At 35.6% G+C, this 25089-nt stretch overlaps 1 protein-coding gene and 1 pseudogene across 2 annotated transcripts in view; both read left to right on the forward strand.

The window, feature by feature from the left end:
* PGBD1 (piggyBac transposable element derived 1) overlaps positions 1 to 25089 on the forward strand; it is a 340888-nt gene that overhangs the window by 251837 nt on the left and 63962 nt on the right. The window lies entirely within an intron of this gene.
* Positions 19868 to 21392, forward strand: LOC308649010 (aspartate aminotransferase, mitochondrial-like; annotated as a pseudogene). Its single transcript has one exon. The product of its transcript is annotated as an aspartate aminotransferase, mitochondrial-like (transcript).

Here is a 25089-nt window from a genome sequence, read left to right on the forward strand (position 1 = left end):
CAGGGGTCAACTTCTATTTCCTATAAGACAAAAGGAAAAATTTTAAATATAATGACTAGAAAGGAAAAAACTATTATCTTCCTCCTTTTAACAGATTGTATATTTGTATATCAACATTAACTAGACAAATCTAAACATAAGTTATTATGATTAGTAAAAGAGTCTTAACATATTTTCCTGAAGGCTATAAAATTTCACAAGAGCAATGACATACAATTTAAAATAACTTAGATGTCACAGAAAAGGAAATGTTATTGAAATGTTAATAACAAGAAAACATCACAAAACAAATATGGCATGGTTTTATGTATAAAACTACAAACTAAGTACTGAAAAAAATATTATTATGAATACATATGTAATTAGTAAAGCTAATATATTAGCGATAAAAACTTTATCTCAGGATAAGAGAGGTATAAACTGGGGTAGAGCAAATGGGACTTCTGAAATAATGTTCTCTTTCTAGATTGATGACTTTTTTTTCTTTTTGAAGTAAACTTTTTGTTGAAGTGTAATAAACAGGCATTAAAATGTGCAAATACAAGTATATAGAGATCACTGAATATATATATAATATATAAATATAAATATAATAAAGATAATATATCTATAACCTGCCAACCAGATCTTTTGTTTTAATTTATTACCCCTCTTTCCATCGAACTGGATCCGAGAACTAAGTTTTGTCACTTAGGTGTCTGTACCAAGAAACAAAACATTATCAATAGCCTCAGAAGCCACCCTCATACCCTCCCCCAACTCACTTTTTTCATAAAGATAACCTCTTTTTTCTTCTTTGCTTCTGACATCATCTGTTCATTTTGCACGTTTTTATTCTTTGTCCAAATAGGATTATAAAATGCACATAATTAGCTCTCTGCATCCACTGATTTAACCAAGCATGGATGAAAAACATTTGGGGAAAAATTACTCGTGTATTGGGCTGAAGTTGTGGCTCAGCAGTAGAGCGCTTGCCTGGGTTTGATCCTCAACACCACATAAAAATAAATAAATAAAAGAAAAGTATTGTGTCCATCCACAACTAGAAAATAAATTTTAAAAAATTAAACATGAACAGGCATTCTGTCATCTAGAGATGATTCAAAATTGGCTCACACTTGTAATCACAGCTACTCAGGAGGCACAGGCAGAAGGACTGCAAATTCCAGGTCAGCCTCAGCAACTTAGAAATAACTTGTCTCAAAAACCTTAAAGAGGTTGCATCTTGCTTTTTGAGATGACTCATATTCTCCCTCAAATGTGTATTCCTTGTTTTACCCTCAAAGCTCCTCACTCTTGAGATGACCCACATTCTCCCTTGAATATGTCTCTGCTTTTCTAAATAAATCTCTGTATCTCTTAAAAAAAAAAAAAAAAGCTGGGGGTGAAACTCAGTGATTGCACACCCCAGGTGCAGTCTACAGTATCGCAAAAATTCATTCATTCATTCATTAAAATGTAGGAGAAGCATACAGGCATGTGTGCACAGGCTATATACAAATATCATGCCATTTTATAGGAGGGATTTGATCAGTCACATATTTTGATATCCACAAGGAGTCCTGGAAGCAATCCTCCACAAATACTGAGGAACAATTATAACTGTATTATACCAGGCTTCTTTTGCATAGCAATATGTGAGATTCATCTGTTATTGCACAGTTATTTTTTCTCATTGATGTGTATATTGCACGAGTATACTACAATTTATTTACCCATTCTATTGATCATACACTGGGTTATTTTCAGTTTTGGGATATTACAAGCAGGACTATGAGGAACAATGCTGTACATTTTGTGTTTGTACATGTGCGCAGATTTTATTGGTATTAAAATAAAGAGGATGAGGGGTTGGGGTTGTGGCTCAGTGGCAGAGCGCTCGCCTAGCCCATGCGAATTCCTGGGTTTGATTCTCAGCACCACATAAAATAAATAAATAAATAAATAAATAAATAAATAAATAAATATATTGTGTACGACCAAAAAATAAATGTTAAAAAAAATAAAATAAAGAGGATGAAACTATTTCTTTCTTTTTTTTTTTTTTTTTATGTGTTTGATGCCTGGAATCAAACCCAGGATCTTACACATGCTAATCAATGAAACAATTTTTGATGTTTGACAGTTGACAGCTTTCAAGAACTGTCACTCTTGCCTCCCTTTTGCTTCACATTTAAGCCAGCCCAGAGGAAAGTGCATTGACTCTATAGATTGCTTTGGGCATTATGAACATTTTAATATCGTTAATTCTTCCAATTCATGAACTTGGAATATCTTTTCATTTTTGTGTCTTCATCAATTATTTTCATCAATGTCTTGTTGTTTTTAGTGTATAGATCTTTAACCTCCTTGGTTAAATTTATTATTTTGAATGTTTTGATAAATGAGATTGTTTTCTTAATTTCTTTTTTGGATAGTTTGCTGTTGGTGTAAAAAGTGCAACTGATTTTTGTTCATTGATTTTGTATCTTGCAACTTAGGTGAATTATTTATTAGTTCTAACAGCTTTTTGGTGAGATCTGTACAGCTTTCTATATAGAAGATCATGCTGTCAGCAAACAGCAACAATTTGATTTCTTCCTTTCTAATTTGGATGTTCTTTATTTCTTTTACTTGCCTGATTAGAAGTCATTACTTCCAGTACTATGTTGAATACTTAGACTAAGGGTGGGCATCTGTGTTAGTTTTTCATCACTGTAACAAAATACTTGAGGAAAACAATTTAAGAAGGAAAGAAATATTTTGGCTCACAGTTTCAGAGGTTTCAGTCCAATGTTAGCTAGCTCCATTGCTAACCCTTTTATCCCAGGGACAAATCTCTTTTAATGATTGTAATGATCCTTTTAATTCAATTTGCTGAGTTCAATTTGCTAGTATTTTGCTGAGGGATTTTGCATTATCTTTATCAGCAACATTGGTATATAATTGTTTTTTCTTACAGAGTCCTCATCTGGTTCTAGTATCTGAGTAATACTATCCTTATAAAATGTGTTTGAAAATATTATTTCCTCTTCAATTGTTTTGGAAGAGTTTGAGAACAATGGGCATTCATTCTGATTTAAATTCTTGGTAGAATTTATCTATGAAGACTAGTCCTGGGCTTTTCTATGTTGGAAGGTTTTCAATAACTGCCTCAACCTGCCATTTGTATATTCAGATTTTCCATTTCTTGTGTCTAGAAATTTATCCATTTCTTCTAGTTTATTCAGTCCCCCCCACACACACACTTTTTTTTTTTTTTTTGGTAAGTCTACCTAATTGTTTTTTCAATTTTGTTTATCTTTTTATAAAAAAACCACAACTCTTCATTTTATTCTTTCTAGTCTCTGTTTCACTTATTTCTGCTTGATCTTTATGATTTCTTTCCTTCTGCTAATTTTTGGCTTTGTGTTTTCTTTTTCTACTTCCTCAAGATATAAAGTTATGTTATTTCTAAACTTTCTTTTTTCTTAATGTAGCCTTTATAACTTTCCCTCTTAGCATTGTTTTTGCTGCATACTGTAAGTTTTGGTATGCTCTATTTCAATTCTTATTTGTCTCAAGGTATTTTTTTATTTCCTTTTTAATATCTTATTTGCTGCATTGGTTGTTCAGAAATATTTGCTTAATTTATGCATATTTGCAAATTTCCCTATATTCATCTTGTCTAATTTTATACCATTGTTGCTGAAAAATATATTGATATGATTTCAATCATAAAAATTGGCTTATAGTTGTTTTCTGGCCCAACATATATTCTATCCTGGTGAACATTCTGTGTATACTGAGAAAAATGTGACAGATTTTGACTGAAAGTCTATTTCATCTGATATAAGTGTAGCCATTTCTGATCTCTTTTGGTTATTATTTCCATGGAACATCTCTTTCTATCTTAGCCTATATATACATATAGTATATTATTAAATCAGTTTTTCCCCTTATTCATCCAGCTTATTTAATTTTTTATTGAACAATAGAGTCCATTTTCACTAAAGTAATTCCTGACAGGTAAGTACTTAATATTTCCATTTTGTTAAAAAAATTTTTTGACTTGTTTTTTATATTTTTATCTTTAATTTCAAACTAGAATTAAAAGTGTTTTTTGCACAGCCATTGCAGTATTAGTTTTCTGAATTTCATTACTTATTTACCTTTACAAGTGAATTTTATATTTTTTTTTCTATTTTCTGTTACTTAGCATCATTTTATTCATCTTGAAGAACTCCTGTTTGCATTTTTTGTAAGACAAGTCTAACAGTGATAAACTTTCTCAGCTTTTGTTCATCTAGGAATGTGTTTATATCTCCTTTATTTCTAAATCATAGTTTTTGTTTGTAAATCCTTCATTGGTAGGTTTTTTTCCCTTTCTGCACGTGGAATATTTTAACCCAATCCTTTCTGGCTTGCAAATTTTCTGCTGAGAAATAACACTGAAAGCATGGAGTTTCCCTTCAGTGTGGAATCTCTTTCCCTGTGTTCCTTTGAAGACTCTGTCTTTTAACAATTTGATTATAATTTATCTGTATCATCTTCTTTGGATTGATCTTGTTTATAGTCCGTTGAATTTCATGAATCTAAATTTCTACATCTCTCCCAAGATTCTGGTCATTTCTGGCTGTTATTTTTTAGAATAAGCTTTCTGTCCACCTCCACTTTTTTCTAATTAGACTCCCATAATCTGTTATTTTCTTTCTTGGTGGTGTCCTATATGACCCCTAAGTTTTCTTCACTTTTTATTATTTCTTTTATTTTTTTGTTCCTCTATGGTGAATTTCAAATGGCCTGTCTTTTAGCTTACTGATTCATTCTTCTGCAAGATTGGGTCTGTGGGAAGCCATTCTGACACGTGATTGGGTGACTCCCGTTAAGGGCCTGAGGCGCTTTGGCTACGTGGAAGCTTTCCCGACCCTTTCCTGATGAGAGAGCCCATCCGTGTGGGGGTGTGCCTGACCACTGACCCCGGGGACCCAATCACTGACCCTGACCTTGGAGTGCAGACCCCCTCAACCTTCATTGGATGGAATTCTCCCCTGAATCTCTTGTTCCCCAATAAAAGGCTACTCCAGGCGTGTTCACGCGCGCGCGCTCTCTCTCCTGCTAGCCCTGAGTAATCCTTGCTGCCCTGCTGGGCAGCTAGAGGAGCGAACCAGAGAGGGGAGCCGTCTGGGACCTAGCAATAGAAATAAGGTAACTGAGTCTGTGTGTTTTATTTCGATCTCTTCTAACTAACTTTATGCCTAGAACCTCATTAATGAAACCATTGCGCAGGCCGCGTGGTAGTTGGGTCTGCTGTTGAAACTCTCCATTGACATTTCCAATTCTTCTATTGTATTCTTCAGTTGCAAGATTTATATTTGGTTCTTTTTAGTGTTTATATTTCTCCAAGAAATTTATAATTTTGTTCATGCTTTGTCTTAGTGATTTCATTGAGTTGTCTATTTGTGTTCTCTTGCAACTCCTTTGAGCTTCTTTCGGATGATTATTTTGAATTCTTTGTCAGGAAATTTGTAGAGCTCCATTTTTTACAGTTCAGTTACTGATGTTTTATTAGTTTCCTTTGATGATGTCACATTTGACTAATTCTTCATGATCCATGTAGTCTTGCATTGGTATTTTTGCATTTGAAGGAATAAATGCCCCTTCCAGTCCTTATAGACCAGTTTTGGCAAGTAAACACTTTCTTCTACTGGGTCCCCCAAACAAGTGTGTGTGTGTGTGTGTGTGTGTGTGTGTGTGTGTGTGTGTGTTTGTGTATGTATGTATGTGTGTATATATATATATATATATATATATATATATATATTTCTCCTCCTCCTCCTCTTCTTCTCCTTCTCCTCCTTCTCCTTCTCCTTCTCCTTCTCCTTCTCCTTCTCCTTCTCCTTCTCCTTCTCTTCTCCTTCTCCTTCTTCTTCTTCTTCTTCGGAACATTCTCCACAGTGGAACATATGCCAGGTTATAAAGCAAATCTCAGTAAACTCAATAAATTTAAAAGAATAAACATATTCAGTTGATTTTCTCTGATCATAATGGGGTGAAATTAGAAGCCAATTCAGGGAGAAGGGAAATACTCAAATATGTTCCAATGGATCAATGAAGAGATCAAAAGGGAAATCAGAAATACTCGAAGGTGAATGAAAATGAAGACACAACCTTCTAAAACTTACAGAATACATCTAATCAGTGATCGGAAGTAAATTGTTAACAGCAAATGCCTCTGTTAAAAAAGAAATATCTCAAATCACAGACCTAATCTTTCTCCTAAATACATTGTTAAGAGAAGAGCAAACTAAACATAAAGCAGACAGAAGAAAGGAAATAATAAATACTAAAGAGCTGTCATTAATCACATAGAAAATACAAAAATAAGAGAGAAGAGAAATTAAACTAAAAGTTGATTCTTTGAAAAGATGAACAGAATTAATAAACATCTAGCTAGATTGCCTAAGAGAAAAAAGGAAAGACCCAACTTACTAGAATCAGAAATGGAAGAGAAGAAATTAGTTTTATTCTTAGAGGAATAAAAAGAATAAGAAAGAAATAATAAAAGTAATTAGATACCAATGAGTTAAAAGGATCAATTAATAATAATAATTTTTTTTAAAAAAACTACTCACAAAGAAAAACATAGGCCCAGATGTCTTTGCTGATGAATTTTACTAAATATTAAGGAAGTATTAATACTAGTTCTTCACCACAATTTTTTTTTTTTAGAGAGAGAGAGAATTGAGAGTTTTAATATTTATTTTTTAGTTTTCTGTGGACACAACATCTTTGTTTGTATATGGTGCTGAGGATCCAACCGGGCCGCATGCATGCCAGGCGAATGCGCTACCGCTTGAGCCACAACCCCAGCCCCCACCACAAATTTTTTAAAAAATAGAATAGAAAGGAATACTTCTCAAATAATTTTATAAGAACAGAATTACAATGTCATCCTTAAAGAAAAGAGGGACAGCAAAGCACCATATTCCTAATGCCCCTTAATGTTCCCCAAAACCTAGCAAAGTTAAGGAAACAATGAGTGAATCTGGGTCAAAATGTCCAGACAAATATTATCTTGAAGGGTACTGATTTCCTTTCAAATATTCTGGGAATTAAGGCAAGTTAGTGTTATCTGTAGAGACCTGCCTTCTTACACACAAGCTAGGTCAGCTGGTCCTTGGGATGCTTGTTATACAAGGAGCAAAGTGAATTAATGATGTTACTGTTTCTGTTGACTAATTTATAAAACTCTTCACCCTGTGGCAACTGGTGAGAATCAGAGGACCATGGAGAAGGAAATGCTCATATAGGTGACCTTGGACAAAGTATCACTAGGAATAGGAGACACTACTTTCTGGCAAGGCACCAGGGGCACTGCAAGGGGAGAAGTGCACCTGTTCTGCCTGTCTCCACTGGACTTCCCCTGTAGGCATTTCTCAATAGTCCTTTACCCCATCACCAGGTGTCTTCCTTGGTCTCTTGGCAACCTATCCTACTGCTCCAACACAACTAGGCTATAAACGTTACAATTATCCCGATGTCAAAACCAGAGAAAGATACTAAGAATATAATAACAGGGTAAAAGGAATGCTAAATCCCCTGCCTTCATGTAGCTAATATTCTAGTGCCAGAAACACAATACACCAATTAAAAAATAAAATGTACTACATCAAACAGTGATAAATTTTAAGGAGAAAAGGCAAAAGAGCAATAAGAGTACTAAAAAAGTTTACTTAGATGGTTAATGGAAAGCCTCATTTTATGATGTTTTGATGAAAAAAAAAGACTAAAGGAAAGAAAGGAAGCCAACCTTAAAGATCTCTGAAAAAAATATTTTTTTTTTGGGGGGGGGGGAGAAAGAAAGAAAGTGAAGATGCTTTGAAGCAGGAATGGCCCTGAAGAATACAAGAAACCCAAGGGGACGGTGTAGTTAAAACGATGCCAGATGACATCAGTGGTGAGACACACGTTACAGGATAGACAAATGGGAAATTCATATTGTCCTTTCAAAATGGTCATCAAATTGAGACTTTGTGGTTTGCTTATAGATAATCTTATTCACTCATGTTTCCCACTAGAGGATAGTATTCTCTGTTTGAATTTTGCTAGTTACTAGAATACATTAGAGTAGTTGGGTCTTATGAACAGATTTCTGCTTTCCTCATGCTTACATGAAGATGTCTGGTTCCAGGCCAGAAACTGGATCTTTACAAAGAAAAAATAAAGAAAACCTTTGGAACCTTAAGAGAAGAACTATCCCAGGAATTCTTAACTATTTATACTCCAGGAAAAAAAAATCAAAAACAAAAGCAAAACCAAAACCAAAAAGCTCAGTTCTATTTCTAAGACAAATTTTGTTCAAGGACTAGAACATTAAGATACAGCTCTGCCTCTTATGTGAAAGCAGGTGCTAATTCTGTAATTGTTTCTTATCCTTCTTGTCCATATTTTCTGCTTTACTAACTATATGTGTATCCACAAACAATAGAAAATTTTGTCTTTAAATGTACAGAAATGAAATCATACTGAATTATGTACTTAATTCTGAGTTGCTGTTTTATTTCAACATATCAAAAAAATTAAAAAGAACCATTATGTTGTTACTATAATATTATGCTATCATTATTTAAAAATGAGTTATTTTTATTTAAAAGGAAACTCCCATTATTTAAAAGAAAAGCGAATTCTCTGACCATTATGTACTCTCTCTGCCTCTGCAGCCAGGGAACCTGAGGAGGAGATGGAGGAGACCGCTCCATGTGGAGCCAAATGGTGGGCTCAGCTCGCCGAATGTTTCCGGGATTTTCCGAAGGTGGAGTTTGAGACTCTTCCTGCGTTCGTACACATTTCACCCTACCCCGCGCTGCCAGACTCAGGGACCCTTCTCTCTCAAGTCTCCAGCTTTCCAGTCAATCATTATGTATGACCAGAGCAGAGACTAAAAACCATCACTTAAGAGACTTTTATAAACCACGCTTCAGGATCCGCTAGTCCCCAATGATCAAGACCACAAAGTGTCTGAAATCAGACACACATTCATCTGAATAAATGACCTTTCGTTCTTTGCAGAGGAAAGCTTGCCTAAGACTCTGAGGGTAGAAAACAGGGAGATACGATCCTAATCTGAGGTACCATCCATTCAAGCATTCATTTATTTATTCAACAAACACAGCCGAAAACTTTGTGCAGGCACAACCAAAGCACGACATTATTATGGTCATGGGCGTCCTCAACGACGGGGATAGGAGAAGGTAGATTGCGCTCCTTTGTCAACACAGAAACGCTAGAATTACCTCCAAAACGCCCAACTTCTTATAATAATCAATCATTGGCTTAGGAGTTTATTAAAGCTTTACTTGAATCACAAAATCTTAGTCCCGGAGAAATCTCAACATTAGCCTTTACGCGTTCTTCTGCATGGGACAATCCCTATTCTTTCCAGCAAGTGGACTGTCAGAATTCCCTAGCAGGAAGTGCTCCATGGGGCCATGCCCTTGACTCCTGCTGCACCTCCAATGGGAGTCGGTGCAGGTTAATGTCGCTCAGAAACGATCTAAATGCACTTAGCTTCTCCATTCCTTTTTTTTTTTTTTTTTTTTTTTTTTTTTTTTTTTTTTTTGATTCGTTTTGTTTTAATAGGAGGAAGAAGGAGCTATCAACTATCAACGTTAAATAAAGTAACGTTGATATGGAACTAAAAGTAACGCGGCAAAACTAGGCCCCACTGGGATTCGAACCCAGGATCTCCTGTTTACAAGACAGGCGCTTTAACCAACTAAGCCATGGAGCCAGACGGCCAAGGCCTCCAAAAGAACAACATTTATTTAATTTCAAATAACCACGGTTTCGTTCGTTTATTTAAAAATTTTAGGCATATTTTTTAAATTATTATTATGTATCCGATTTCAATTTCTTCTTTATAATGTATTATACAAGCGGAAGAATTTTGAAATGACTGAAGAAGTCGTCTATTGAGATACTCCAGGCATTGAGGCTTTTCCAATCTCAGCTCTTTTTCTGCGCCGGTCGGGAAAGGGTCACCGAGGTTCTCATTTCTCTCCACTCCTCCTTTCCTAGACTCCTGCCCCGTAGCTTTTGATACTGACTGACGAGTCCTAGGGGGATTTTGGGATTCTGAGACAAAACACATGAAAGCTCCCATAGCCTGCAAAGGAATCCTGTCTTTTGAGTCCTGAACACTCGCGACGTCTGTCTTTGGGGCCAGAAATTTGTGAATAATTGTGAGCAACAGCAGTGGGATGCATTCGCCCTCGTTCAGTTTCCAACACTTCCCTTGAAAGTAGCTCTTTGCAGAATTTTTTTTTTTTAATCTTGAGAAAACTCTAAAGTATCATTTTCTTTTTAACATCCTCTCTTCATTCATCATCCCAATGATTAGGTGCCTTATTCAAGTCAACTATCATATGAGAAGGCAATATTTTTCAGAATTGGGATAACTCTAAAGTTTTCCCTACGGGCATGCGCGCGCGCACACACAGCCACACACACAAATACAATTTCAAAAACAAAAACAACAACAACAAAAATAACCTTTCAAATTGTCCCCTGTGTGAACCAAAGAATGGTTGCCTGCGGGGTGGGGGGTGGGGAGAAAAGACAGTTTCTGCCCAAAAGTAACGCATTAACTCTGCTCAGATTTATGGGCCAAACCTTCTATTTGTGGAGTGGGGGACAGTGGGGAATGGTAATCTTGCCCCAGGAAGAGGTACATAGTTCTGATACTAATAGCCTACCACAACTATCAACCAGTATTGTTTCTTATTTGCAAAACTCAGAGTATTTTTAAAATTTCTTTTATGTGTTCATCTCTCTGTGTTGAAAAAGTTAGATTTTGTGGCTTTTGACATAGTTTTGAAAACATGAATATCAATGTTTCAAAGATTAACTGGACTAGTGCTGGTACTATGGAAATCTAATCAATATATCTATTTTTGGTATCTGTGTGGGAAAAGAAGAGAAAGAGAGACTGCAGTTTAACCAACAGGAGTAAAAACAAGGTGCTTTTGATCTGAATCCTCAGTACACCCAGATGCATTCCCCATCTGAGATCTTGCTTGACAGCTTTTCATAGATCCAATAGTTGCCTCAGATGCAGTTGAGCTGCAGCAGCTTTTGTTACTTGTCCTGGTCCTACTTCAATTTCCCTTCCCACCGCCAGACTTGAAGAAGTCTTGCTACTCAATGTGTGGCTTGTGGACAAGGAACATTGGCACCGTCTTGGAGCTTGTTAAAAATGTGAAATTCCAAACAAACAGAATCAGAATATGCATTTTAACAATCTCAGGCGATTCATATGCATATTACAGTTGAGAAGCTCTACTCTATAACAGTGGTTCTCCAACTATCATGTGTATCATGGTCTGAATCTTAGTATTTCCTCCAAATTGATGTGCTGAAACTAATATCCAATGGGGCAGTATTAAGAGATGGGGCTTTGGAATTGATTAAGTTATGAGGCCTCTCCCCTTGTCAGTTGGCTTAGGGCCCTTATGAAAGAGCCTGAGAAAGTTTGCATACTCTCCCAACCATAAGAAGACATAGAAGGTGCCATCTATGAGGAATAGATTCTCACGAGACATTGAATCTGCTTGCCTTGATCTTGGACTTCTCAGCCTCCAGAATCATGAGCAACAAATTTCTGTTTATAAATTACCTCATCTGACTAGTAAAACATAGCAATAAATTGTTTTAAAAACATTTCCTCAATTAGATTTCCTCCTTATTTTCATCAAGTCTTAGTATTTATTTTCTGGAATAGTATATCTGTTTTTATCTGTGTTAGATATATTATTTCTCATAATTTGTCTTCCTCTGTTTTGCTATGTCTTCCCTCTAGGTGAGGTGTACTTTCTCACTTCACTGACATTGTGCTCCGAAATGTGACTTGATTTGATCGCTGGAATGCCATGAATAATAGAGGGTGTGGTTATGAGCTGAGATTTTAAGCATCATAGCAAAGTTTTCCAGCCCTCTGCTTCCTGCATTCCAAAGGAAGAACATACCAGGTAGCTGCTGGTCTGGAATGAGGAGGCTTACATAAAAGCCCAGACAATTCAGGCTGACATCAGCAGTTCCTCACCCAAAATGGGGCTTGCAAATGAGAAACAGATGTTTGTTATTTTAAGACAGATCCAGGGCTACTTTTTTGTCTTTTAGATTTTTTTATTTCTTTTTATATTGTTATTTTAATTATTGCTTATTTGATATATACAAACTAAAATATAGTACCACAAAGGGGGGGGGGCGGCAAAAATTATTACAGCTTTTCAAAATAGAGATTAAAAAGCCACTAATACATGTTTAATTTCTAGGAAGGTTAATGTCAATAGCTATAACCTTCCAAGAAACAAAAAGAAGTTGCTATTTGGGATTCTTGTTTTTTGGGGGGTAGATTTTTTTTAACATACTTCTTATTTGAAAGAATCCACTGCCAAACTTATATTATATAAATATAATAGATGAAGTATTTTATCTAGTATGTATTCAAAAATTTTCCCAATTACTAATTTTATTCTTATGTTTAATAATTTTTGATATCATAAGAAATTTCAATGGAGTTAAATTCAACAATTTGTTTCTTATGGTAATTCTATTGGGAATCATTCTTTGTTATTTTTCTCATCTATCATTTACATAAATTTGCCCTAGCATTAAAAAATACATTTAAATAATAATATATCCAGAATTTATTTTTGAGAAAGTGCAACAATGACCTTAATTTTGAAACAAAGAGTTAACCTTTTTTTTTTTTAAGAGAGAGTGAGAGGGACAGAGAGAATTTTAATATTTATTTATTTTTTCTTAGTTCTGGGCGGACACAACATCTTTGTTTGTATGTGGTGCTGAGGATCTAACCGGGCCGCACGCACGCCAGGCAAGCGCGCTACCGCTTGAGCCACATCCCCAGCCCAACCTTTAATTCCTTCTATCCCACAGGAATTTTTTTTACTTACCTTTTTGAAATACCATCTTAGGGCTGGGGCTGTAGTTCAGTGGTAAATGACTGTCGTGCATGTGTGAGACACTGGGTTTGATCCTCGGCACCCCATAAAAATAAATAAAGATACTGTGTGTTTATCTACAACTAAAAAAGTTTTTTAAATACCATCTTTATGATCCAATCTTTTTTGAATTATTAAGGCAATTTGTTCTTGAAAAAAAAAAAATCTCATAAGGCAAATTATCCTAAGTTGAATTAATATTACCATTCACTACAATAAAAATTAATACATTCCTGAGCTCCCGAATTGACACCTATTTATCCCTTTATTCTTCAAATTCAGTGTTATCACATGTCTAGAACTTTTCTAAGCTATGGGGATACAACAAACAAAATAAATTAAAAACCCATCCTCTCATGGATACTCTAAATCTAATGAGAAAACAGAAAAATTTGTAAGATTGTTGGAGAAAACCAAAGCAGTGAAAAAAAAGAAACCAGGGAAAGGAAGGATGGATAGTATAAGGTCTTCTAAGCTTAAGGTTAAAGTCTTCAGTTTCTACTTGGAATGAGATGGGAAACCATGGGAGGATTTTGAACAGAGGTATGACAGGACCTAATCTATATTTTAAGAAGATCTCTCAGGTTGCTGAGTTGAGAATAGATTGATAGGGCATGTCTTATTAGTCTGCTCAGACTGATAAAACAAAATGCCATAGACTGAGTAGCTTATAAATAATAGAAGTTTATTTCTTATAGTTCTGGAGGCTGGGAAAACCAAGGAGCAGGCAGATTTTTATGTCTGATGAGATTCAGCTTCCTGGTTCACAAATGGCATCTTCTGGTTGTGCTTTCAATGGTAAAAGAAGGTTAATGCAGCTAAACCACTCAGGGACCCTCTTCTCATGCCCTAATCACCTTCCAAAGGCTCTGATTCCCAATACCATCACCTTGGGGATTAGGTTTCAAGCTATGAAATTTGGGAAGGTACAAGCATTCTGATAGCAGGCAGCAAGGACATTTGCAGTGAGATCAGTATACCTAATTAAAATTAATTAATTAATTAAATTTTTAAAAGAGCCTGTTGTAACAATACAGAAACTTAAAAAGATAACATTCATATGGGTGCTTTTGATAAACATAAAGTCATTCTTTATGATGAGGAAGGGAAGTAGTTTAGAAAATATTAATATTCCAATGACTACATAGATATACAAGGCATTTATCAGATGTCGTTAAAGTCATGTTTTTTATTTGTTTAGGTATAATCCGCATCTCATCATCATCAATTCAAATTATTGGCTAGTTTATTTGCTGAGACAAGCAAGAAGCTCTCTTACTAGGTTCAAAGATTTAATAGTAATTGCTACTAGGACTTATCATAGTAAAGTGCAATTATTGAATAAATGTTAAAGAAAATTGGGTTTGTTCCTTATAGTTTATGTTCTCTTTTTAAAAATTCTCATCATTGTGCTTAGCCCAGCTTACTTTCTATTGTTTAGGGTTTCCAGCTCCTTTTTTTGGTGTTTTACTCCAATAATTATACAGGATTGCTCACATTGTTTTACAGTAAATGTGTGTTTAGATTTTCCATGTCCATTATCTTCTCTGCCTTTGATTCCTTCTTAGGCTCAGTGTTGCCTTCATGGTTTATTCTCTACTTTGTTAATCATGTTCCTTTTTAGTTGTCTCAGTGCAAGTTCATTGGTAGTAAAGGTTCTCATCAGAGTTTTGAAGGCATTTTATTCCATTGTCATTCTTGAGCCCACAGAGATCAGTGGAGTGACCTATATTAGGGTGGTATTTTTTCTCAGCTTTTGGAAAATATTGTTCCACTTCTTCTGGATTCTCTTGTTGTTATTGAAAAAAACTGCCCCAAGTTACTTGTTAAAATTTGGTATCTCCAGTTGCTTTAATATCTTTTTTCTTACTATGATGGGTTTATATATAAATTTAGTTTTATCTTGCTCTGGTCTTGTTTTGCTCCTTGAGTTTAAAGACTCAATATTTATCAGTTCTAGAATATTATTATCCTTTATATTCAAGATATTGGAAATCCTTAATCTCTCCTTCATAACTGCAATTTTTGCATAATTTTCTTTTTTTTGTCCTTTCTTTGGCATAATTTCTGTCAGATTTAGGTTTTCAACCAATTCTTTTATATTTTAAACATTGAAATCATATAAAAGAATATTTATAACACATGCACAAGGCAGTAAAAGAAACAATAAATTTAATAACATTGTACTTATTATCCATGTTAAGAAACAGAATATGACCTTAGTGGATCTGCCAAAATCATAGTTCCTCCTTCCTTTCTCACCCAGCAGAGGTAATTTCTGCCCAAAATCCTGTGTTCATGTTTTGTGGGCTTTTCCTTTACGTTTTTACCACACTGTATCTCTAACTTTTGTTGTTTAACTTTTCACACCATTTAAAGTTTCTTTTCAATGTAAATGGAAGATTCTTTTAAATGTAAATGGAAGAATGCTCCCATATTCTTCTGCAATCTGAACTTCCTTCAATGGTATATACTTAAATTTAATTGACATTGGTGTGCATAACTATAAGTCACTGATTTTGAAAAACAAATTTTGAGTATAATTTACATAGAATAATATGCATGATTTAAATTATTTAGTTTGGCCAGGCATGGTGCATATCTGTAATTCCAGCAACTCAGGAGGCTGAGGCAGGAGAATCCCAAGTCCAGAGCCAGCCTCAGCATTTTAGTGAGGTCCTAAGCAATTTAGCAAGACCCGTCTCAAAAATAAACAATAAATAATTAATAAAAAGGGCTGGGGATGTGGCTCCGTGGTAAAGTGTCTGTGGGTTAAATCTCTGGTACCAAAAATTTAAAAAATAAAATTTATAGTTTCATAAGTTTCAACATATATAGATACATACATACATACATATTAAATATGTATATGTATATATAGCTACCACCACAATCAAAGTATAAAACATTTCATCACACCAAAAACTGAAAGACCCCAGCCCCATAACCTAAGGCTTGATTATGAAAAGTAGAAAGTATGCAGTAAACAGGTGAGCTCACCACATGACCTGTTAGAAAGGGCACCCTGCCCACATCACAGGACATGCTTGAGCAAACTGGGATCATAAGCGGGAACAGGGAGGAAACAAAATGTAAACCTATGAGATTAATGAGTTTTTCGGGAACCTATAGTGAAAAATAAGTTTATCATAGTGAAAAACAAGTTTATCATAGTGAAAAACAAGTTTATCATAGTGAAAAACAAGTTTACCCTTTAAGTGACGTGTATGCTGGATTCAAAAACACCTGTTATTGTGCTAGGTGGAAAACAACTCCTTTTTCCCTATAAAAGATCTGTACCCCAAAGCCCGGTGTGCCAGTTCACCAAAGCTTCGGCTGAGGTTTTGCTGTGCACCCACAGGCGCCTGTGTATTAATAAACTTGCCTCTTGCTTTTGCAGCCAGTGTGACGCTAGTTCTTTTGGACGGGGGATTTGAGGGTCTGGGGGTCTTTCAAAACTTTTTGACAATCCTTCATTCTTACTATGTTATTTTAGTCGTTGAACAAATATAATACAAATTATTCACACATTCTCCTGTGAATGGACATTTGATTATTTTCAGTTTGGGTTTTGTAAGTATTGATATTAAACATTCAAATAATCTTAGCCCCCTAAAGTGCTTGGCATTTAAAAAGTAGAATTGTAAGATGTAGGGCATGTACATTAACAGTGTTAGAGGTAATGTCAAAATTTCAATTATTGTTTACTAGATAATACCAACAACATTGTTGTTTACTAGATAATACCAACATGCACATAAAATTTACAGTATGGCCAGGGCAGTTTAATCCCAGTGACTGAGGCAGATCCTCCAGGCTGAGACAGGAAGATCACAAGTTTGAGGCCAGCCTCAGTAATTTATCCAGGTCCTAAGCAACTTAGTGAGACCCTCTCTTAAAATTTAAAAAAAAAAAATTGTGGGCAGTATTGGGGCTGTGACTCAGTGGTTAAACACCTCTAGTTCAATCCACAGTAACAAAAAACAACAACAAAAAATAGTGTTTCTTTAAAAGTACCCACTACATTATATTATCCCTGTTTCTCTCTCTCTCTCTCTCTCTCTCTCTCTCTCTCTCTCTCTCTCTCTTCCCTCTCTCCCTCTCTCCCTCTCTCTCTCTGTCAGCTGTGATCTCATGAAGGGTAGGAAAATTTGAAAAGAATCTTATGACTGGGCATGGTAGCATATTCAGCTATGCAGGATACTGAGGCAGGAGGATGCATGAGCCCAGGAGTCCAAGACCAGCCTGGGCAATACAGCATAGCAAGAATACATATCAGAAAACAAAGGAGAGGAGAGGAAGGGAGGGGGAGGGGAGAAGAGGGGAGGGGGAGGGGAGAGGAGGGGAGGGGAGGGGAGGGGAGAGGAGGGGAGGGGGAGGGGAGAGGAGGGGAGGGGAGGGGAGGGGAGAGGAGGGGAGGGGAGGGGAGGGGAGGGGAAGAAATGTACAGTGTGGGAGCTCTAGTTGATCCACATTCTTGCAGACACTGATACTTTAATTTACACCAATCTTGTGGGTTTAAAAACAGTATTTCATTGGAATTAAATATGTATTTCTGTCATTACAAATGATTTCAAGTGTCTTTTTACATTCTATTGGCCATGCAGTTTTCTTTCTTCTTTGAAGTGCTAATTTTGCTAATTTTTCTATTTAGTTGCTTGTCTTTTTCTTATTGATTTGCATTCATTCTTTATATTCTGTAAAATAATCCTATGTCAAGTATATGTTACAAATGTTTTATTTATGTTTTCACATCTTATGGTATCTAATTATAAACAGAAATTGATAATTTTAATGTAGCTATGTTTATTTATTATGGTTTGTATTTTTGCATAAGAAATCTTTTCTTCTTCAAAATAAAAAAATGAATTCTGGAAGAATATGGGATATTTTCTTTAAAAAGTTTTTTTACTTTGCATTCATAGTTAAGTCTTTAATGTATTTAGAATATAGAAATCCAATTTCATTTTCTTTCAAATAAATAATGATTTTTTTCCCTTTTCTCCACTGAAAAGCAATATTTCTGTTATATACCAAGTACTATCCAGCCAATGGATTGTTTCTGGGGTCTCTATTCTGTTCCAGTGATTTGTCTATTGCTGTCTTAATACCACTCCATCTGAAACACTATAGCTGTATAATTTTTTTTAATCTGATGTTTCAAGTTTTCTCACTTGTTTTTGTTTTTAAATGTCCTTTAGCAAAACTTGAGCCTTTGTTCTTACATATAAATACAGTTGCAACATTGTATGAAGTTTTCTTGATATTTTTCAATATCCAATGGGGCAAACTGGCCTCTTTAGAACATGAAACCTTTTGAATTGTATCTACTTTCCTTAATCCATACTACCATTTCCCTAGTTCACACCAGTGTCATTAATTTATTTCATTACAAAATTCTTCTTGCTCTCCTTGCTTCCAACACTCCTGTCTATTTTTCCTATTGTAGCCAAAGAAATCCTGCAAAATTATAATTCAAACCACCTCTTACTAATCAGCTCTTTAGTGAATTTCCAGTGCCTCAAGCATTATGGCTAAACTTGGTTCACTTTTCTAACTGGCTCCTGTTCACCTATGCATACTCACCTCTGGCCATCCTCCCACCCCAACCCTGCATCCCCACCCCCACTACCACAACTCTGTATTTCTCTGTATCCTGTTCATGCTGAATTCACTTTTGGTTCCTCCAGCTAACTAAGAGAGGAGGTTTTTCCAGATAGCAAAATGTCAGTTTGGAAAATTGCCTCCCCCCAAAAGATTCAAAATAGATTACAGACAGAAATTAATTTTCACTTAAGTTCTAAGAAAAAAAAATTCTTTCAGCATAATCATAAACTTCTTTTTTGTTGTTGTTTGTTTTTTATTTTTGAGACAGGGCCTTGCTATGTTGAATCACTAGAAGTGATTCTTTGGGCAGAAAGCATGATTTGGGGGACCAGTTCTACCATTTCTTAGTCATTCTTCAAATTATGTCTGGGAACTGGGGTGGGAGGAGACAGGTGGAAGGCGGGATTCTGGTTCTAGTTATTGTCAGATTTCTTTATAATATTAAGTACTTTCCTTGACCCGTTGATCTGGAACAATTTGGTCCCAGTGTATGAAGACCTGCCTCAAGGAACTGTGAAACTGAAGAAAAAAGACCAGAATTGCACAGAGTACAATTTATTGAGGAACATATTGACAGAAGCATGGTTCTGGGCAACAAGAAGACCAAATGAATCCCCACAAAAATTTGGGTCAGAATTACACACACACACACATTGGTTAAGACAAACAAAACTTTATGTAAGCCAGAATGTATTTGGTTTATCTTAAGCTAATATCAAAGTGTCAGGCACAATTCCTGGCACCAGAGTCCAGTTATAAATCTCTATGTGTCACTCTAAGGGTTTGGTGTATTTATAATTTGCTGGGAAACTATGGAAGAAAAACTGACTAGGATTGTCTGTGGCAATCGTGGTGGGTATCAGTCAAAATGCCTGCAGTTATGTCAGGCTGAATTCATACAACCATCTTTGGTCCCTCTCTAAGTTGTAATACTCTGGGTAATAGGAAAAGTTCAACACAAATCCTGTTATACATAAATTCAATTTTGAAACCTAGCACATTCACATATGATATCTAGAAGCAAACAGTATTGCACAGGGTAACCATAAGTACCCAAGAAAATATACCTTCTCAGTGTATGAATAACCACATATAGTAGATGTGTGAATGCATTTTAAAACAGACTGGAAATAGGAACAGAAGGATTAGGTTACCTCCAGAATTGTTAGTCATCAAATTCATGCTAAGAATATAGAGTAAGAGGCTGTGCCTCTGTGCCAGCAGTCATTTGCCCTCTGTTCTGTCTTGTACTACCCACTGCCTTCCTGCCATCCACAATGGCCCTGCTGCACTCTGGCCAACCATCCTCTCTATGGCTGCTGGCGCCTCCCAGCCAGGTCTTGCTGCCACAGCTTCTGCCAGAGCCAGCTCTTGGTAGGCCCATAGGGAAATGGGACCCCAATTCCCATTTTTGGAGTCACTAAATAAGAGAGACACCAACAGCAAAAAGATGAACTTGGTAGTTGGTGCCTACCTGGATGATAATGGAAAGCCTTATGTGTTCCCTAGACTCCAAAAGGTCATAGGCCCAGATTGCTGCAAAAAATATGGACAAGGAATAACTATCCATTGGTGAACTGGCTGAATTTTTAAGATATCTGCAGAACTAGCCCTGGGTAAAAACACTGAGGTGTTGAAAAGTGGCGGATTTGTCACCGTGCAGACTATTTCTGGAACTGGGGCCTTAAGGGTCAGAGCCAATTTTCTGGAAAGATTTTTTAAAGTTCAGCTGAGTTGTCTTTCTACCCAAAACATCCTGGCGAAATCACACACCCATTTTCAGGGATGCTATCAATACTATGACCCCAAGACTTGCACTTTTGACTTCACAGGCGCCATAAAAGACATTTTAAAAATACCAGAGCAGTGTTCTTCTCCTGCATGCCTGTGCCCACAATCCCACTGGAACGGACCCTCATCCTGAGCAGTTGAAGAAAATAGAATCTATGGTAAAGAAAAATAATTTCCTTGCCATCTTTGACATGACTTCCAAGGCTTTGCCAGTGGTGATAGTACCAAGGATGTCTGAGCTGTGTGCTACTTCCTCGAACAGGGCATTAATATTTGTCTCTGCCAATTATATGACAAGAACATTGGCTTATGTGGGAAGCATGTGGGAGACTTCACCATAGTCTGCAAAGATTCTGATGAAACCAAAAGGGTAGAATCACAATTAAAGATTGTGATCCATCCCTTATATTCCAACTCTTCTCTCAATGGACCCTGGATCACTTCTATTATCCTGACTTCAATGGATTTGCAAAAATAATGACTGCAGGAAGTGAAAGGCATCATCAGCATGCGGACCCAGCTGGTTGCCAACCTCAAGAAGGAGGGCTACTCCCACAATTGGCAACACATCACAGACCAGATCAGCATGTTGTGTTTCACCGGCCTAAAGTCTGAACCGGTAGAGTGACTGACTAAGGAGTTCTCCATCTACATGACAAAGGGTGGCTGCATCTCCTTGACAGGGGTCACCTCCAGCAATGTGCCATTCACCAGGTCACTAAGTAACTTCACAGTGCAAGAACAAAGAAAACTTTTCTGTCCTCAGTTCCTGCTGTTGTGAGACTCACATGCAGGATGATGGTGGTGAGTGCATCATTTCTTTCAACTACATTTCATAACACTCAGTGATTAGATGTGTTTCTCAAAAAAGAACATATAGTCAAAGAGAACAGAGGCATCCATAGCTGGTGTCTAGAACTCTGTGGTTTTTAAACCAAACTCTCTACCGTCCTTCTTTTTAACCTTGTGATGCTTGGGGTTGAACCCAGGGCCTTGTGCATGTGAGGCAAGCACTTTACCAATTGAGCAATATCCCCAGCCCTCCCCCATCCTTTTACCTCCAACTTTTTTGAAAGAGTTTGCATGTATAAGTCACAACACCAAAAACCTGTCATGACATTGCAATTGTAAGTGGTTCCTCTGTGGATCTAGCATGAGCTGTGTCTCATGTTGTGAGATTCACATGCAGGATGATAGTGGTGAGTGCATCATTTCTTTCAACTGGAGTCTGAGTCTGTCATTAAGAGTCAATATTACATTTGTCCCCCCATGATGGAGCATCCTTATCAACAGACTGTATTGCACAAATTGTCCTTTACAAAAACCAATGAGTCTGTTGCCACCGAAGTGAAAACAATAGAAGCTTGTCCTGTCTTATTTAAGAAAAAAGAAAAAAATATTCTTTTCTTATCATTGTTGTTCTTTTCTTTAACACAAGATCTATAATTAGCCTAGATTTTCATCCCATTCTTGATTAACAAGGAACCCCATCCTATCAGGATCTATTTTAAAACGAAAAACATAATTTTCTGTTCATGCCTTACCCTTTATTTCTTGGTAAAGAATAGTGGAGAGTAGGTAACTGCACTTTGTTAGCATCCTCATCATGATTGTGTAATTGCCTCCTCTTGGGATGCTGCCTCTGCCCAGCTGGACCTCTTCCTTCATTCCTTGTGGTTGTGCAGCACTAATCTCACATCATGAGTCAGGTGACATAGGTTAGGATCAGAAAGGAGATATTCTGGGTTTTGTGTGCTTCCAGCCAGGCTTAGGCTTCACCCTTGGAAAGGTAACCATCATCTGCTCTCATCTTGTATACCTGGTTTCTCTGTACAATAAAATGACTGTAAACCTCCCCCGCCAAAAAAAAAAAAAAAAGAATATACAGTAAGATCTTGTCATCTAGACATATATTTCAATTAAGATGAATTTTTTTATTTTTTAATATTTATTTTTTAGTTTTCAGTGGACACAACATCTTTATTTTTATGTGGTGCTGAGGATCGAACCCAGCGCCCTGCGCATGCCAGGCGAGCACACTACCGCTTGAGCCACGTCCCCAGCCCCAAGATGAATTTTTTAAAAGAATGTATAGTAAAACAATAAACAGAGGAGGGAAGAGAGGAAAGACAAGTTTCCCTATAGCCTAAAAAGAGAACGCAATTTATCCTCCTAACAGTATCATTTCCAGGAAAAAAATAGGTAACTAATTAAAGTATATGAAAAGACTTTGCACCAAAACTCTTGTCCAGGTGAATCTAATTCTGCTCACAGATAATCTTTATATTTCTTCTTAGAGAAAAAGTAAGAGAATTTAATTCTCTTTTAAAATATACTCTCAATGTCTCTCTTGGTCTATTTTCTCCATAGATTACTTTAGAAATAAATATAAAATCGCCATGCTGCTTTTTAAAACTTTTACATTGAAAACACAATACTTTATTTAAGCACTAAAACAAGTGGCAAATGATTCATCACATAGGAAAGAGGGCATATAAATTGTGGGTTAGAGGAGTCAAATCACTTTCTAAATCTATCCACCATTATCACCTTTTTTTTTTTTTGAGAAAGTCATACGATTTCATTAAAAGTAACACACAATAACACATAATTCAATCAAGATTTAAAAACTTCATGAGAATGTTTCTTCCACTTTACAAGCAAAAGGCTGTTATTAATAACATTTTATATCTTTAAATATCTTTCTCTTCTTTAGCTTTGTTACATTTCTTTGAAAAGAAGCACTTACTGTAAGCTGATACTTGTCTAGGAAAAGACTATCATTTTCTGGAAAATTTGTAAGATGATTGCTGATAACTTTTTGCAAATGTGCACATATAAATGTGTTCATATTTTCAAGACTGTTATCTTTTAACCTAAAGAATCTGCCCTGTGCTAATAGTCTGTTTTCAATCAGAAGTGAATATACAGAGACATAAGAGCAGAAATGTGTGATATTTTTTCAAGTCACCTCTAAACAATAGAGGTTGTTAGATGTACTTGAGATGGTAATAATACCTAACTTTGTCCCAAGCACCTTGAAGACAATAGCAAAGTCTAAAAACCTGAAAAATTTGTCACTACGGCTCAATCCCCAACACTTATAAAACCAGAATTCACCAATACAAATCCAAAGCTTTAACACAATTACAAGATAAGTGTTTCCTCTACCTCACCTACTAACACACTAGGTAACAGTGCATATACAAAATGAATTTAACATTGATTTCCAGTCTACCCTCTGGATCAGCTTAACAAATTTAACATCTTACTGACCTTATTCTTTGCATTTGAATTCTAATCCTACCCCTTGAATTCAATCTTCACTGATTTACTCTGCCATTTCAAAGAAATCATTTCCTATCCTGAAGTTGTCCTACAATCTTAACATGCTAATGAAATATAATAAAAAAACATATAAACTAAAAGATGAATTTTTAAATATTAAACAAAATCAAAATTATTTTAATAAGTGTAACAAATATAACAAGAAAAAAATTATAAAAATTAAAAAAATGAATATTAATCAAATTCCTCATTGAAAGTGTATATATAAACAAATTATATAGAGAATTGATATTTTACTCATAACTTTATACTTCCATAATTGTAACTAAACAGAGTGTTTAAAGTGCAATAGCAAATTCCTCACACTAAATGTATGCACATTTTGAATAACCATCTATATACATTAATAAAGTTTTTAATGTGATAAGTGAGCTTGTTTCTTGCTTGTTAATTTGTCTAATCTAGGTTGAATTGATGACAATGCTACTCTCAAGGGATAATGTATATTTAAACTGTTTCTATGTTTTGTTTTAATAACACTTAAAGTAGAGAATCCTGTTTCACAGAGGTATGTTGAAGGGAATAAAAGAAGAGACTTTAAAGCAATCTCAGCGAGCTCAGGATATTCATTTTTAACTTTTATCCAAAATGAAGCAAGTGATGCTGTATTTTCAAACTTTATTTTCAATCCTTCATCAGTAGCCAGTTTCAACAACTTATCATGGAGGGTTATAGTTAAATTTAAACAATCTTTTGAGGAAAGAAATGGGTTTTGGATCCATGAATTTCCTATGCGTGGATCTTCTTTTGATGGAAAATAAAATTCAAGATATTCTAACAAATTTCTAAGATGTTCACTGATAACTTCTTGCAAATGTGCAATATCAAGATCATGACCTACTTCATTTATGAATGTTGTTAAATTATGGAAAAATCTGTAGATACTCTGTCTTTCCAACTTTCTAACTTTTGTTTTTGTCCTCCAATCTTATCTGCCATTGAAAAACATGTTGTATTCTTTCCTTGCATAGAAGCATTAAGATCATTAAAAATACTGAATATATCAGACAAATAAGCAAGTCTGGCTATCCAATTCACATCTTTAAAAAGCTGAGACCAAACAGGTTTCTTGCCTTGCAGAAACATTAAGAGTTCATTTCGTATTTCAAACATTCTTGACAAAATTTTTCCCCTTGACAACCACCGTATCTCAGCATGCAATAACAGTTGCTTATGATCAACTTCCATATTATCACATAATAAGGAGAATAATCTTGAATTCAATGCATTAGATTTTACATAATTCGCAATTTTTACTATGTCAGTAAGCACACTATGAAGTTCAGCTGATATTTTTTTCATAGCAAGACTGTCCTGATGAATGAAGAAATGTGTTGTTTTACATTCTGGTGCAAGTTCC

Source organism: Spermophilus citellus, assembly GCF_964194105.1.
Source record: "Spermophilus citellus genome assembly, chromosome: 5".
Taxonomy (NCBI): domain Eukaryota; kingdom Metazoa; phylum Chordata; class Mammalia; order Rodentia; family Sciuridae; genus Spermophilus; species Spermophilus citellus.